The sequence below is a fragment of the Triturus cristatus genome, chromosome 2_1 (genome assembly GCF_964204655.1).
Source record: "Triturus cristatus chromosome 2_1, aTriCri1.1, whole genome shotgun sequence".
Classification (NCBI taxonomy): domain Eukaryota; kingdom Metazoa; phylum Chordata; class Amphibia; order Caudata; family Salamandridae; genus Triturus; species Triturus cristatus.
In genome coordinates this window covers 50151910-50167050 of record NC_140581.1, presented here as the reverse complement: position 1 = coordinate 50167050, position 15141 = coordinate 50151910, and the positions used below count along the sequence as shown (strand labels likewise).

The following is a 15141-nucleotide window of genomic DNA, read 5'->3' as shown; positions in this document are numbered from 1 at the left end:
CCCTGGATCGTCATGGTCTTGTGTGGAGTGGTCGGATCCTCTTCTAGACCCCACATTCAAGGTCACTCCGGACATCAGTGCAGTCTCACAATCCAGTCTCTTGTACGACCCCAAAGGTGGATGTCACCAATGGTCCAGCTTGCTCACCTCTGCCGTCACCAGGTTTGCTTGGTGTTACGAAGACTCCTGGATAGCTAGCTTCTCATGGTGCCACTGATGTTACCAAGGTACTGTGTTCCATTCCAGATTTTCTTGCACTGTCTTGTGGTGTGCGAGTTTTCTGATCTCACACTCCTCTCTTCTTTTCTCTTCTTCTTGGAACTTCTTCTGCGGTGGCCTCATTCCACATGACATTCTCTTCCTCGTACTTTCACTTTGCGATGCAGTCTAGTTCCTTCAGGTCTCTCCATGTGACGTGTCACACAGGTCTCCCTGGCACTGTCCTACCCCTAGGACAATGCATTCTCTTTGTTCGGTAACCAGACCTGTCATTGCAACCTTCTTCCTTTTACTACTTCTTGTAGGCTTTCGTACTTTGACTTCTGGTGAATCTTGTCAGACATCTCCTCGATCTTCACTGACCTCTCCTTGGTCATCTTCACTGACCTCTCCTCGGTCATCTTCCCTGACCTCTCACAGGTCACCTTCTCGGACCTTTCTCAGGTCATAGTCTCCCTGACCTCTGGCAGGTCATCTTCTCCTTGACCTCTGGCAGGTCATCTTCTCCTTGACCTCTGGCAGGTCAGAATCTTCTCCCTGACTTTTAGCAGGTCGTCTTCTCTTTGACCTCTGGAAGGTCATCTTCTCTCTCTGACCTCTGGCAGGTCATCTTCTCCCTGGCCTCTGTCGGGCTCTGGCCTTTACAGTCAGTGTCTCGGGTATGATCTTCTGTGCACTTCTCCCCTTGCGCTCTCCATCCTTCATCTGGGGTACTCCTACTTCAGGCGGCTTGCCCACTCCCTTCTTCCACTTGTGGTGGTGTCCTTTTGCCACTGGGCGCGCATGCTGCGCATGTTTTTCAGTCCTTCGGGGACATACTGCCTGGGGCAGTTGCCCTGCACCACCCCTGCCCTCCGAGTGGCATCACCTGTGTCCTTACTGCTGCAGTGACCACCCACGGCCACTAGGCTTCACAGCAAATCACCTTCACAGACCCTGGCTGCCTTTCCGCTTAAAGTTCCTTTTGCGCTTCTTCGCTGACTATATAGTCCTTTGTGCACACATAGCATGACAGAGTCTTGGGGTCTACTAGTTCAGTTTAGGCAGGTACACTTTCTCTCTCCCAGCAACGTGGAGCTGCAGCAGCTGTTCCTGTGCTGTGCTGCATTTCCCTTGCACTGTGCCCTGTGAGAGTTTCATTTGAAAATGGGGAAAGCACTGCAGTTAGGGCTGCCCCTTCATATTCTGCGGGGAGTTACAGTCACTTTTACCTCTCAAATGAAGCAGCCTTACAGCTGTCCGTCTCTCTGTACACTGCCCATGGATGCGGTGACTCCATTTGGCCACTAGGTGGTGGTGCAGCAATGATTGTGGGTCCCGACAGCTTTCTCCACTCTGTGGGCCTCACCTCTTTCACTAGCACTGGAGATTTACCGTGGCCAAATCTTTCACCCACGCTGCTGCTGCTTTTCTGTCACACAGACTGAGAACTGCTTTACAAATACTCCTGACCTCCCAGCCAATTATGGCAGGCGTGCCGATTGCTGGGGGCATATGGTGCGGCCTTGGGATACCTCTGGCCAATTTCACTACGCGCTGAGTGACGCCTCAACAGCCAGCAGCCTGCACGGACAGCAGAGCCACCCCGGCTCAAGCAAGGCCTTGCCAAATCCTGCCTAGGTCCTGGGATGGATCCACCCTGTGCAGCAGGGATGCAGCTCTCTTCACCCGCAGGCCTCGCTGTTCCTGTGGCGCGACAGCTATCTCATTTGTGCTGTAACTTTTCCTTCATTCGGGTCACACTGGAGGTTTCACACCAAAGTTTCCTCAGTTTCTCGGGGTACTACATCTACCTCCTTGCGTCTCAATTTTTTTTTGTGCGGTGGCTTCTTTGCTCTTGCCCCTCTGCAACAGCCACTCTCACCTCATGGGCTGCGTGGGGGCTGAAGCCGCCTACGGAGAGTCCCCTGTGCGTGGCCTCAGTTTGGACAGCGGTCTGAGGATCAAGCCGACACCGCTCGCCTGCAGTCTTTTCACCACTCTACGGGAGTCTCCCATGCCCCACAGGCAGTCAGACGCTTCCTACACCTGCTAGCAGGGGGTGCCCTCGATACGGGTTGCTCTCTCTCCCATCCACCACCAACAAGGCGGCTACACACGCGGGCTCACCTGCACTTCCCCAATGTAATGCTGTGGGGCCCTAGGTCCCCATGCATAAATAACCACGAACGGACAGTGATACTTAGTGCGTAGAACTGGCCCAGGGCACGTGTCACTGTGTTGGATGGGTGTATGGTGGGGTGTAAGCCAGCCCTTGGGGAGTGGCTGGTACAAATGCAAGACTAGAACAGTGACCAGCAGGTCACTACAAGAAGGGCCCGGCCCCATCTTGATGCGTCTAGAAGCAGAGCACTTCATTGCACAGTACTTCCACTGAAGTGAAACCCTGTCCACGTGAGACATGACAGCGGCTTCTACATCACATGAGCCTGGTGAGAAATGATGAAATGTGGAGGTGGCGTCTGCACCTCTTCCGGTGCTGTTGCCCAGACAAGCCTCTACTCCATGTGAGATCATTCTCACTAGTAACGCCCAGCACTGCTCTGCCACGAGGCGCTGCTCTGCCACGAGGCGCTGCTCTGCCACGAAGTGCTGATCTGCCTCTGCTGTAGCACATTGTTCAGTTCTGCCTAAGTGCGGACAATTCACTTGTGTGAAGACGAGAGCCGGGTCTGCCGGGATTCATATGAATGTTGATGTTTATATATGAATTGAGACGGCAGTGTTTACCGTTTTTAAGCGCTGTAAGCAGTGGTGAAGCTACCCCTCACTTCGGTGCTGCTTAGTCCTTTAGTCTCAGAGGTCAAGAAAGGGAATCCGATCCTGAACCGCGGCCACCTCAGGCTATGTTGTTAGATTTGGAAAGCGCTCATACATTCTTCGTAGCTCTCTTGACGCTATGGCTAAGCAAGTAACAATCAGAAATTTTATTTATCATGCATCAGTTGCTCAAAATGACGCGAAACATGATACTTCTATGCTCAGGTCCAACGAATTCCATACTTGTGGGGCAAGTAACTCTTCTGTAATAACTTGAAGCTTGTAGCCTGTATGGACCATCAGTCATTAATGTCTACATGTCTCATTCATATGCCACTGGTGGCGATAAAACTCACTGCAGTGGTGACCGCGTCTGTTTTTTACTTTTTGCACAGCAGAACGAGGGGCAAAGCACATTTTGTTATGTTGTGTTATGTTATGTTAGCCATATTTATATAGCGCACAGATGCCCTAGCAAAGGGGCGTCCCGGCGCTGCAACAGACAAGGTATCAGACCAAACATAACCAACAGCAAATCACTAGAAGTTCTGGGGAAAAAGGAAGGTTTTAATAACCTTCCTAAAAACCAGAAGATCATCAATAGCACGAATGTGGGCGGGGAGAGAGTTCCAGAGCCTGGCCGCTAGTACTCTAAAGGAGCGACCACCGGCCCTAACCGTCTTGAAACGGGGGACTACAACAAAGTGAAGTTCAGAAGATCTTAGAGTACGCGAGGGACTATAAGGCTGAATAAGATGCCCCAGGATATGAGGAGAGGAGTGCTTGAGGATTTTAAATAGCAAACAAAGACACTTGAATTTGATCCTCTGTGAGACAGGGAGCCTATGAAGTTTACCAATAGTTTTTTTGGCCGAACAAAATCTCGGTAGGCCAACCAGAGGCAATTTTGACTCTACAGAGCCTTTGAAAACTTCTTGCCACTTGATACATTGTTGCCGCATATCGCCAAAGAGCGGGAGATTGTTCGACACAACCGTGAGCCCTTGAATCTTCTCCCTACTTGCTACAGTGTTGCCGCATACCATCAGACTACACCGCCCAGCAGCCCACGCGGCGCGCACGCAAGGGGAGAGCACCCGGAGGCATTCATAAGGCGGCTAGGGCTCCCGCATCGCGGGATGCGCGTGGGCGTGCCCAGGCCGCGCCAGGGCGAAGCCCGTCAGAGACCAAAAGAGGCCAGGCTGGGCCATATTATTACCAATTTGTAACTGATTGGACTGGAAGATTGTAGCATGTCGCAGGTACCGTGACATACATACATACATACATACATGCAGGTACCGTGTGGACATTTTTAATTAAGTGGTCTAGTTAAGATGAGTAAACGCAAATCTGGTGTAGGGGTTGTGGGGACTCTTGATGCCTTTTTGTTGAGATAGAGCTCACAGAGCGTAGGTTGTCGGTGGAACCACAGCACACCCAGATTTGCAGTGTACAGACACGGCCTCTTGATCAGCAGGAAGAAGAGGAAGTGGTGGAAGAAACGGGCCTTCATAGCAAGCATAGAATTCACTTACAGATTATAGAAGTTGATCCAGAGTTAAACAGATCTTCAGAGTCAGTAAGAAGATTAACCGGGCCAAATATTATTACTAGGGGTCATAAGGCATCAGCCTCGAACCTCCTCCCAAGAAAAGGAAGGGTTGAGGCACACTGAAAAATAATCAACAGTCTCCAAGCGTAACTAGGAGAAAACGTAACACCACTGATAGTGTTAGCAGGCAGGGACATGGTATAGTGACTGCGACTCCTGTTAATGGGCTTCTTCTGGGGCACAATGAGGAGGAATCACGGAAAAGGTTAGAGGTAATGCTTGTAGCACTGTTGGACCCTCTGTCCCATAAATTATCCCATATTGAGGCTAGACTTGCAAAGCTAGAGGAGTCTATCATCAGTATGTCCATACCCCATTTGGACACATGTCCAGGCAGGGGTACTGACCTAGTACCTATGAATGAAATGGGAAATAAGAGTGGCATTCCTACTGGCAATTTAGTTTCTCACAATGATCACTGTCCTAGCACATCTGGCAATAGAGTCAAACACCTAGACTTGATTGATCCCCCACACCAAAGACTAACATCTCCCACTTCTTCACACCCGGGACTTCAGCCTAGTTCAACTGGTTCTAAATCTGCAAATAGACCAGCAGTAACCAAAGGGACACCTAAACTGGGGGACGGTCCAAGACAGCCCACCGCACAGATCTCACAGAGACATAATGAGGGGACTGCTACCAGTTCAAATCTGAACTTGCATCTCCCCCAGAGGTAACTCCCTATGTAGTTGCCCTGGCAAATATTCCACTTTTACCACCTAACGCCCCTGAACATTGGTCAACTTTGCAGAACAAACGTCAGTTTAAAATGGCACAGAGAGTGGGGCAGGGTCGGCAAATCACCTAAGACCCTGCCTGGTGATTGCATGGTTCTAAGCTTCAAGTCAAAAGAACAAAACAAACCCCTTTCAATAATAGCGAAAAAACTGTCCCACAAAAGAGCTAACCAGAATTATCAAAAATTCATAATTTGTTTCAGAGATTATATTTCTTTTTCATATAAACATATATATTTTTCAATTAAGTACAACATTTCTCAAAACAAGACGAAGCCACAAAATAATTCCAAATACATAATTCAACAACAACATGACATACAATAAATATCTGGACAATAACTCAAAACAAGACAAAAACAATAATTATATAGAAATACATATAACAATGAAATACATCCAAACCAAACTAAAACAAACTAAAACAAACAGTTGCAACTAATCCTGGATAGGGCCGGAAATAGTCATATCGTGGCGCAGGAGACAAATATTCTCCAGTTTGGATATTTCTATCAACCCCCCAGAGATTGCTGGCAATTGAGGGGGGGGGGCAAACATTCCCAGGGACTGGGCAGGGCAGAGATGTGATCTCAATTGAAGCTCCATGGCAATCGAGGGGGAGCAAATACTTCCATGGGTCAGGCAGCGTAGCGATGCAATTCCACTTAGTAACCGCTACGAAAGTTTTTACTCGCTCGAAGGAGTAGACTGACTGGACAAATGTATGGCTCACTCAGGAAACTCTTCCCCGAAGCTTGAGATTAACCCAAAGACACTACGATCGCATAGACCCTATAAAGATCATTCTATCCCTGATAAGCTTCATGTAGCCGTAGGTACCCAATTAGTCACACAAGACTCATTAGTGCAAATAGCAGTTTCTGGAGGTCGTAGCAACACACCATTAGGTGAATCTCAGGAGGTTTTTAAGTTCTCAATCCCTGATGAGGTACCGGCTAATGGAGCCGGTCAAATTCCAACGCAGAAGTGCCAATTATTTATTTATTTATTATAACATTTATTAAGCGCGACTGGTACCCGAAGGTGTCCTGGCACTGTGTGAGATCTTGCCCAAGGCTCAAAGCAGTGGGCTGATCAGATTATCCTGTAAACAGCCAAGTTTTTAAGGCTTTTCGAAAAGCCAGTAAGCTGGTCGTACCTCTGAGGTACAGAGGGAGATTATTCCAAGCCTTGGCTGCATTCATTACAAAACGTCTTCCACCCCAGGTGGCCTTTTTCACAAATGGCACATAAACCAGCTTAGCATCAGATGAGCGCAGTGATCTGATTGGTTTGTACCAATGCAGCCGCTCTTTCAAATAAGCTTGTCCCGTGAAGCGCTTTGTGGACCAAACACAAAACTTTAAACTGGGTACGCTTCCTAACTGGCAACCAATGAAGCTTCCGTATCTCATTTGAGATTGGTGCGTATTTTGGAATGCCCGACACCAGTCTAGCAGCAGCATTCTGCAGGAGTTGCAGCTTCTGCATTATTCCTTCCTGGATATTAAAATACAGACTGTTACAATAGTCAAGCCTAGACATGGTAAGAGCTGTGATGACCGTTTGATGACACTCTTTAGGTAAAAGAGGCAACATTTTCTTTGCAGGACCTGAGAGCAAAGGAAGTGGCAGAGGGCACTGAGTTCACTTGGTCTCTAAAGCTAAGCTTCTGGTCCACCCACACTCCCAGGTTCTTTACCTTCCTGCTGGGTGAGGGGAGAGGACCCAAGGTGTTTGGCCACCATTCCGGGGACCAAAAATTCAGATCGTTGCCAAAACATACCACCTCAGTTTTCCCGGAGTTCAATTTAAGGCGGTTTTGGGCCATCCAAATCTCTACGGTGTTCATGCAGTCCTTGAATGGGTCAGCAGTGCTCCGCCACTCATCTGGTTGTAATGAGACCATGATTTGGGTGTCATCCGCGTAGGAGGTCAGGCTAAACCCAAATGACTGAATAAGGGGCGCCAATGAGGACACATAAATGTTAAAAAGTGTCGGACTCATTGAGGACCCTTGCGTGACACCACATGGTAATGAAAAAGGTTCGGACGAGAATTCCCCCAAAGACACTAACTGACTCCGGTTTGACAGGAAAGATTAAAGAAGTCTCCAAGCGGAGCCCTGTACTCCGATCTCCTGCAAACAGTCCATCAACAGATCATGATGGACCGTATCAAATGCTGCTGAAAGATCTAACATGATCAATGCAGCTTTGCCTCCTTGATCTAAAATGGTCCTGTTCTCTTCAGTAGATTTCAGGAGTGAAAACTCCAGAAGTTGACTAAGTTGCATGTTTAAGTTCCTCTCAACAATTTTTGCAGGTAGTGGAAGTCTGGATATAGGCCTGAAATTGTTGGGATCTTTTGAGTCAAGATTGTTTTTTTTTAATAGAGGCAGAATAGATGTTTTTTTCCACTCTAATCGGAAGTACCCTTCTGAGTACATTGTATTAAAAATGGGGGTCAAGACTCGGGAAACTGGTTCTGCCACTAGCTTTAATATTGGTATTGGGCAAGGGTCAAAAGGGGAGCCAGACTTTACCACCATAACAAGATTAAAAGTATGCGTAACTGTGAGCTGGGCAAAATTGTCCAGTTGTGCTTTTTTTCTGTATTTAAATCATCCATTTGGCCCAAGGTATTCTTAGATGTTGCGTTAGAGAAAGTGTAGAAGATGGCATCCACTTTCCCCATAAAAGAATTTGGCCAATTTTTCACCCAGTTCCTGACTGGGTGTAATTGTAATTGCCACTGGGTGGGCTAAGCTGGTGACTGTATTAAACAGCAACTCACTTGAGTGAAATAGCAGCTCTGCTATTTTAATCCCACACCCTGGACAGACCTTATACGACTCCCGGAGCTGGAGATCAGGACTGATACAAAGGCATGAATGGGCAGTAATTTTATTCCACGGGGCAGGAGTGATAAAGTAACCTGTAACTTTGCCTTGTGGAATATTGCAGGTTTACGCTCTAAGATAAGCAACTCCATTTGGTGTGATTTTATAGAAGCCTACGATGTAGTATGCCTCCAGGAAACCGGGTTGAAAGAGGCAGTCCACATTAATGGTTTAATAACTTTCCAAACCCCGGCAGTGGAGGGCCTAAGTGGAAGGGCGAAGGGAGGACTTTGTACCTACATTTCAAACATTCTAAATGTAAAAAAGATAGAGAATTATCTGGAGGAGATCTACAATCAGATAATTGTAATGCACCTTGAGAGAAGGCAACGTATGCCAATGGTTAATTTGTACAACAATATTCCCACTGGAAAAATAGGTCTGGTAGTGACAAAATTGATTAAGGACGTGAAGAATATATGTAGCAAAAGCTCAAATCTTATCGTGGTAGGGGATTTTAATAGCTTTTTATGCCCTAATGTGGATGGAAAGCAGTGTGGTTTTAAATATGAAGAGGGGACTAGCAATACCCATTTTTGTCACTCTTTGTTGGGGGACTTGTACAATGAAATGGTATTCAGGCTTGATTTAGGTTTCGCGAATGAGACTTGTGATCGACCAGCTCCCATGGGCTATACCTTTAATGGAAGAGGTCTATATAGTACCACAGACTATGTATTTTTGACAAATAGTCACTCTTCTAAACTTCGCTCATTTGTTGTTGGAAATCATTCACTTAGCGACCATTTTCCATTATGCTTTTCCATTTCACTGCCGTTAAATAAGTCTGTGAGGTTTGATAACATTGACCAGGCCATACCTAATATCACACTGGATAAGACACATGGTTATACCTTGCGCTGGTCGCTAATGGACCCTTTCGTGGTCACAAAAAAAGTGCTACAGAACTGTAAGATAGCTGTTGAGCCTTGTTTATGTGACTCAGCTGCATCAGTTAATATTTTGACTTTCTTTCAACTTATTTCTGCAGCAGTGAGGGAGACTTTACACGTTCCGACCTCTAAACAAAACCCAGGGATGGTTTGATACAAATTGCACTCAAGTCTACACAAACTTAAAAAAGGTACTACACGAGACCCCTAGAAACCCAAATGGTGTGAGGCCGGCAAGAGCTGATTATAGATTAGCCCTCAAGAAAAGAAAAATTGAATTACGAAATGATGCCTCATTATTGGGAGACAGCTCAGCCTTTTGGAAAGCTGTTAAAGTACCCTTCTTGAACCCTGGAGGTGGCCCGTCTATGGAAATCACCGTAAGCGAATACCACTAGGTGGACCACTTTACAAAGGTATATGACCCTGGTGATAATTTTGAAGTCAGCACGAGAAAACCTTATTGGACTCTAATATCCAATACTGTAATCTTGAGTTTACACTTGAGGAAGTTAATCGGGCTATCTCTGCAATCCTGGGTGGCAAAGCACCCGGCCCTGATGGGGTGCCGGTTGACTTGTTAAAGGCAAATATGTCTTTATGGGGCCCAATTGTTACCCAGGTAATTAATGCCTGTTGTTCGGCTCACTTTTTGGATACCTGGACTGAATCGATAATTGTGCCTATTTTCAAAAAAGATAATCGCCAGGACCGGGTTGGTATAGGCCCATATAATTATTGGACTCTTTGGTTAAAGTCGTGGCTCGAATAATTTTAGAACATTTACACGCCTAGGCAGAGGATAATAATGTCCTCTCCAATATCCAATATGGCTTTAGGGAGGGCCTAGGAACAACTGAGCGGAGTCTAAATTTAGCCATCCTTGTAGTGAAATATACGCGGGTAAAGGGGGTAGGCTGCTTTTAGCCTTTGTGGATCTCACCACTGCATTTGATTCTGTGCAACACAAGAAGCTTTGGGAGATTCTTGAAGAAATAGGGGTGGAAGCTCAAATAATACTTTTTCTCAGGCGCCTATATAATAATGCCCATGGCCGAGTTAAGATTTAGCCTGAGTGGCGAATGCACAGCTCCATTTCCTATAAAGAGGGGGTCAGACAAGGCTGTGTCTTGGTCCCCTTGCTTTTTAACCTCTATATTAATGGTCTGGAAGAGGTGCTGATCAAGGATAGTTATGACTTCGCTCAGATAGCTGGACTTCACATTCCCGCTCTCCTCTACGCAGATGATGCGGTTTTAATGTCCCGCCCGCAAGAAGGTTTACAGAGGGTATTAGATAATATCTCTAACTTTATGAATGGTCTTGGTCTCAGGGTAAATATATAAAAGACCTTTGTTATGAGGTGTGGTTGTGGAAGTCAAAGATGTAAGGACATGTTTGTGGACGGACAAAAGATTGAGCCCACATAGAGATTCTCATGTCTTGGGATACTCTTTGACCAAAAAGATCTATCAGCTCACGCTTTATTATCAAAAAAACTACCTTTCCCAAGAACTACCTCTGCCCTTGTAAATTTCTCAAGGAAACTGTGTAGGAGACCCCCTGTGGAGCTCATCAAAATATATAAAGCTAAAAGCGTCTTCACAGCTATGTATGGAGCTGGGGTATGGGACATTGCTAATACATACCCGTTGCAAACAGTAGAAAACACGTTCCTGAGATACATCTGGTCTGTCCCGACTAGCAAATCCTTGTTTGTCTGTCACGCGGAATTGGGCCTGTCACATATATCAGACCTGATTAAACCTGAGCCCATTCTTTTGTGGCACAGAGTGTGGACAAAAACAGAGACCAAGCTAAATAGAGACATATTGTTTGATAGCCTGAAATTTTAAGGGGCCTTAAAGATCCCTTGGGTAAGGTACATCCGCAACTTTATGGTGGATCTCGGACATCCTGAATATTTTACCGGCCCCAGCACCTTACATATGGTCTCAAGAAAGAATTAAAAAAAGAGGGTCTCCAAATTTTGGACATCACTAGATAGTCAGCTGAGAATTTAAAGCCTAGCGTTCAGCAGAATCAGCTGATTTTAAATACTTTTAATATCCAGCCATATTTGATAGTTATTCCTGGGGGCTACGATTGATTTTTACTGACGAGATTCAGACTGGGGATCTTCCACAGAATCGTAAGTCTTCCAATAATGAATGACTGGGTCCGAGAATTGCAACTGTGTCCGTGTGATAATCTTTCAATTCAATCCACCATACATGTGCTCTTGTTTTGTAAATTCTATAGAGAATTGAGAAAGGTGTGGATTCTTCCTATCCTAAAATGCTTTGGGATTAGACAATGTCGGCCAGCTTTCATTGCTTTACAATCCTTAGACAATGTACATAGTACCTGGAAGATAGCAATGTTCTTAAAGTATGTAGTTAGCCTCAGGAAAAGGATGGCAATTCTAGTCTAAAGGTCATATTGAAGCAAAGGGCATTTTTGTACTACCGATGAAATTAAGATCTTTATGAGCCTTGCTTCTTATCGCTATCTCTTGTAATAATGGTCCTGTTTTCAATGATTTTTTACTTTATGAACAATTAATTGAATTTGTTTTTTATATATAGGATGTTCTTTTTTACCTATTTTTAATTATCTGTACGTTTTTATATATGTGCTTTTATGATTGTATGAAATAGCAATCAAATAAAGCTGTCCTTGACTTGACTCTACGGGTTGGCACAATGCCAAAAATACATAACATAGGCTGGTTTTGCACAACCTGTTTAGCACACACTGATAAAAGCTGCAATATCAGGTTTGGCGGGGGAGAGAGCCACCCTGATTTAAATGCACAAGTTGTATGGAGATGTTCTGCAACTGCAAGCCCCCATGGGTAAATTCGAAAGGCCCTGTTAGGAAAGGTTCACCTAGAGCACATCTGGAATTAAAGTGTAGGGCTCTCTCATCTGGCTGTACTATTCCACCATGTCCTCGGTTTTATACCAGCCCCATCCCCTGGAGACGGTGGTTGCCAACAGGTAAACACACCTACAACCACAGCGTCGTTAATTAACAACACAACTCTAAGCAATAAATAACAATGCATTCTCTCATTCATCGTGTTTCTGGTAATATGATATGTAATTCCTTGTGGTTTGAGTTTTTCTGTACATTTAACTTCACTAGATAGATAGATAGATAGATAGATAGATAGATAGATAGATAGATAGATAGATAGATAGATAGATAGATAGATAGATAGATAGATAGATAGATAGATAGATAGATAGATAGATAGATAGATAGATAGATAGATAGATAGATAGATAGATAGATAGATAGACGCACGGACGGACGGACGGACGGACGGACAGACGGACAGACAGACAGACAGACAGACATGATCTTTCTAAAAAATACCCCCAAATATGCATGTAATATAAAACATACATATGGTGTATGTGTGTAATACAGTCTTATATTGCTTTTGCCCTTGTGGTTTATAATGCCACCACAATTACTTGATGTAGTATTGGACCATATTACACAGTTATTAGTTATGTATTCTATACAGATATAGCCTGTTTTCTTTATAGTGGACGTATCAATGTTTTTTACTACTGCCTAGTCCTCAGCAAACATTTTTTACCATTCACATGAGGCAAAGAGTCCTATTTGCTTTGTGGTAACTTTTCAATGGTTTACAGCTGATATTTCGGTCCTGAACCATTGATGACCTGGTACAGGAAGCTCAATTTGGAAGGAACACTTACAACTCTTCCAAGCAGCGATTCTTCATCCATTTCTAAATCCATTTAGGAGTTTGAAATGAGTTCAATTCATCTCAAAAGACAATTTTGCTGCTGCAAACTCAGAATCAGAGTGTTTGCTGTGGCTCATTCGATAACATGTGCCACCTTCATGTTGCTCTCTTTTTTGTTTTTTTCTTTAATATTTTGTTTGCAAATTTGCATCGAGCATGGTGGTAGGCACAGAGTATGGCACAGGTTGTGTGTTTTAGTTATCACAATTGGCAAATTTCAGTGTCTTGTTGCTTTTTGAGACAGAGCTGTATCTCAGTTTGCTGGGTTTTTTCACTGATTTTTTTTATTTACAAATAATGACTGTATTTCCAACACTTACCTTTGGCTATGCACAATTGCACTTGACTGCAGTGCCTGATTGTGGCCAGGCCCTATATCCAACCTCCTGTGAGCAGTGTTTAATTTGTGAAACAATAAGTGCCAGGGCTCTCGTCAGGAGGCCACTGCAGCTTACACCACCCATTGCCCTCGCTGGCACTGCCATGACAGAACCAACACAACTATTAACCATCAAGCTCTTGCAAGTGTTACAATTCTTACTTTTCCAAGCCTCCAAAGCTATAAGAATGGCTTGGGTGTCACGGATTAGTCATTGTTAATGTAACTTGAATTAATAAACATCTGCTGTTATCGTCATACCTAAAACAGCAAGACAGTGCCACCATATGGCAGACTGTCATAAGCTCCAAGTGCGGGTGTCGAGTCCCGTAAACCACCAGCTCAAATTAAGCACTGCCTGTGAGATGCAAAAGCAGCTGCTCACAGCCTCCAGCCAAGAACGGGGGGTGTAGGGTTGTAGAGTCTTGTCTGCAGCCTGGCTCTGTGTCCTTCTCCCTGCTTTTAGCCTGCCCCCAAGGTGCACAGCCTTCATGCATGCCCAGGAGGATTTGGGCACAAGGGCCTGGTCTTTGCTTGTGATTTCCCTTGCTTTTGATCAGAATGAAAGTCTCAAGCCATAAGTGATTAGAGAGTCATGAAACACTTGAGTCATAAGTGGTTTAAGAGTCAATCATGAAATGGTGGTTAACCCTGGTACTTTTTTTCCACAGCACAAAACACTCGATCCACATTCGACTCAAAAGTGTCAAGATGGGAGAAAACAATTTTAAAAGCCCTTATCTAGCCAGTCACATTTCTTTAAAAAAATCAAAATATGATTGGTAATGCAGAGGTGGAAGTTTGCCTTTTATTGTGGCAGGGTCATCGGAGAGGGACAAGACGTGCTGGGTGTGGTCCGCATAGAAGATGATGTTCAGTCTGTGGTTTCTGACAATGTTGTGCAGGGGATTCATGTAGGTGTTGAAGAGGGAGGGGCTGAGGGATGTGTCATGAAGGATGCCTCAGATGATATTCTTTGGCTCCAAGGTGAAGGGAGGGAGGAGGACCCTCTGAGTCCCTTCGCAGAGGAAGGGTGTGATCTATTTGAGGGCGTCATTTTGGAAGCTGATCTGATGGAGCCTGTTGATCAGGGTGTGATGGGAGACAGTCGAAAGTGCAGAGAGGTCGAGGAGCATTAGGGCGGCTGAGTCTTCTCAGTCCAGGAGGGTTCTTATGTTGTGTGCGGCTCCCCAGACACATACACCCCAATGTATTTTAAAGACTTTATACATGCTCACCTGTGATCAAGTGCAAAAACAACAATTGATGGCCAGAATGCAGAACAATGTCATACTTTCACCCCAGTACAGAGATCTGGGCCTAAATCAATCGTTTGTTTGCTCCCCATGCCATTCCAGTTTGAACCCAGCCATATGCAAATCAGTCTTGACCCTGCATCCAAGACTGATTTGCATATGGCCAGGTCTAAACTGGGGTGGCATGGTGAGGAAAGGAATGATGGGTTTAACCCAGATATCTTGGAGGTGAATGTTTTGATTTGTTCTGCATTCCGTCCATCAAATGTGTGTCTTTTGCTTTCTCACCCTAAGTGCCCCGGGTATGCCCAGACGTGGGTACCAGGCTCACTGTGCCACTGGATTTAAGCTATCCTGACTGATGAGTGGTGAAACCCTGAAACCGGTCCTAGGATGCTTGTTGCCGGTCCAGGGAGAACCTGGCTTGGCAGTTCGGCCTGGACTGTTCCCATGAGGCACAGGGTCAAGACTGATATGCATATGGCCAGGTCTGAACTGGGGTGGCATGGTGAGCAAAAGAATGATGAATTTAACCCAGATCTCTTGATTGGGGGTGAATGTTTTGACTGTGTGTCATTTGCTTTCTCACC

General features: G+C 45.2%; 1 protein-coding gene across 1 annotated transcript in view; it reads left to right on the top strand.

Annotated features, from left to right (window-relative positions):
• Positions 1–15141, top strand: part of LOC146863708 (uncharacterized) — a 93888-nt gene that overhangs the window by 10827 nt on the left and 67920 nt on the right. The window lies entirely within an intron of this gene.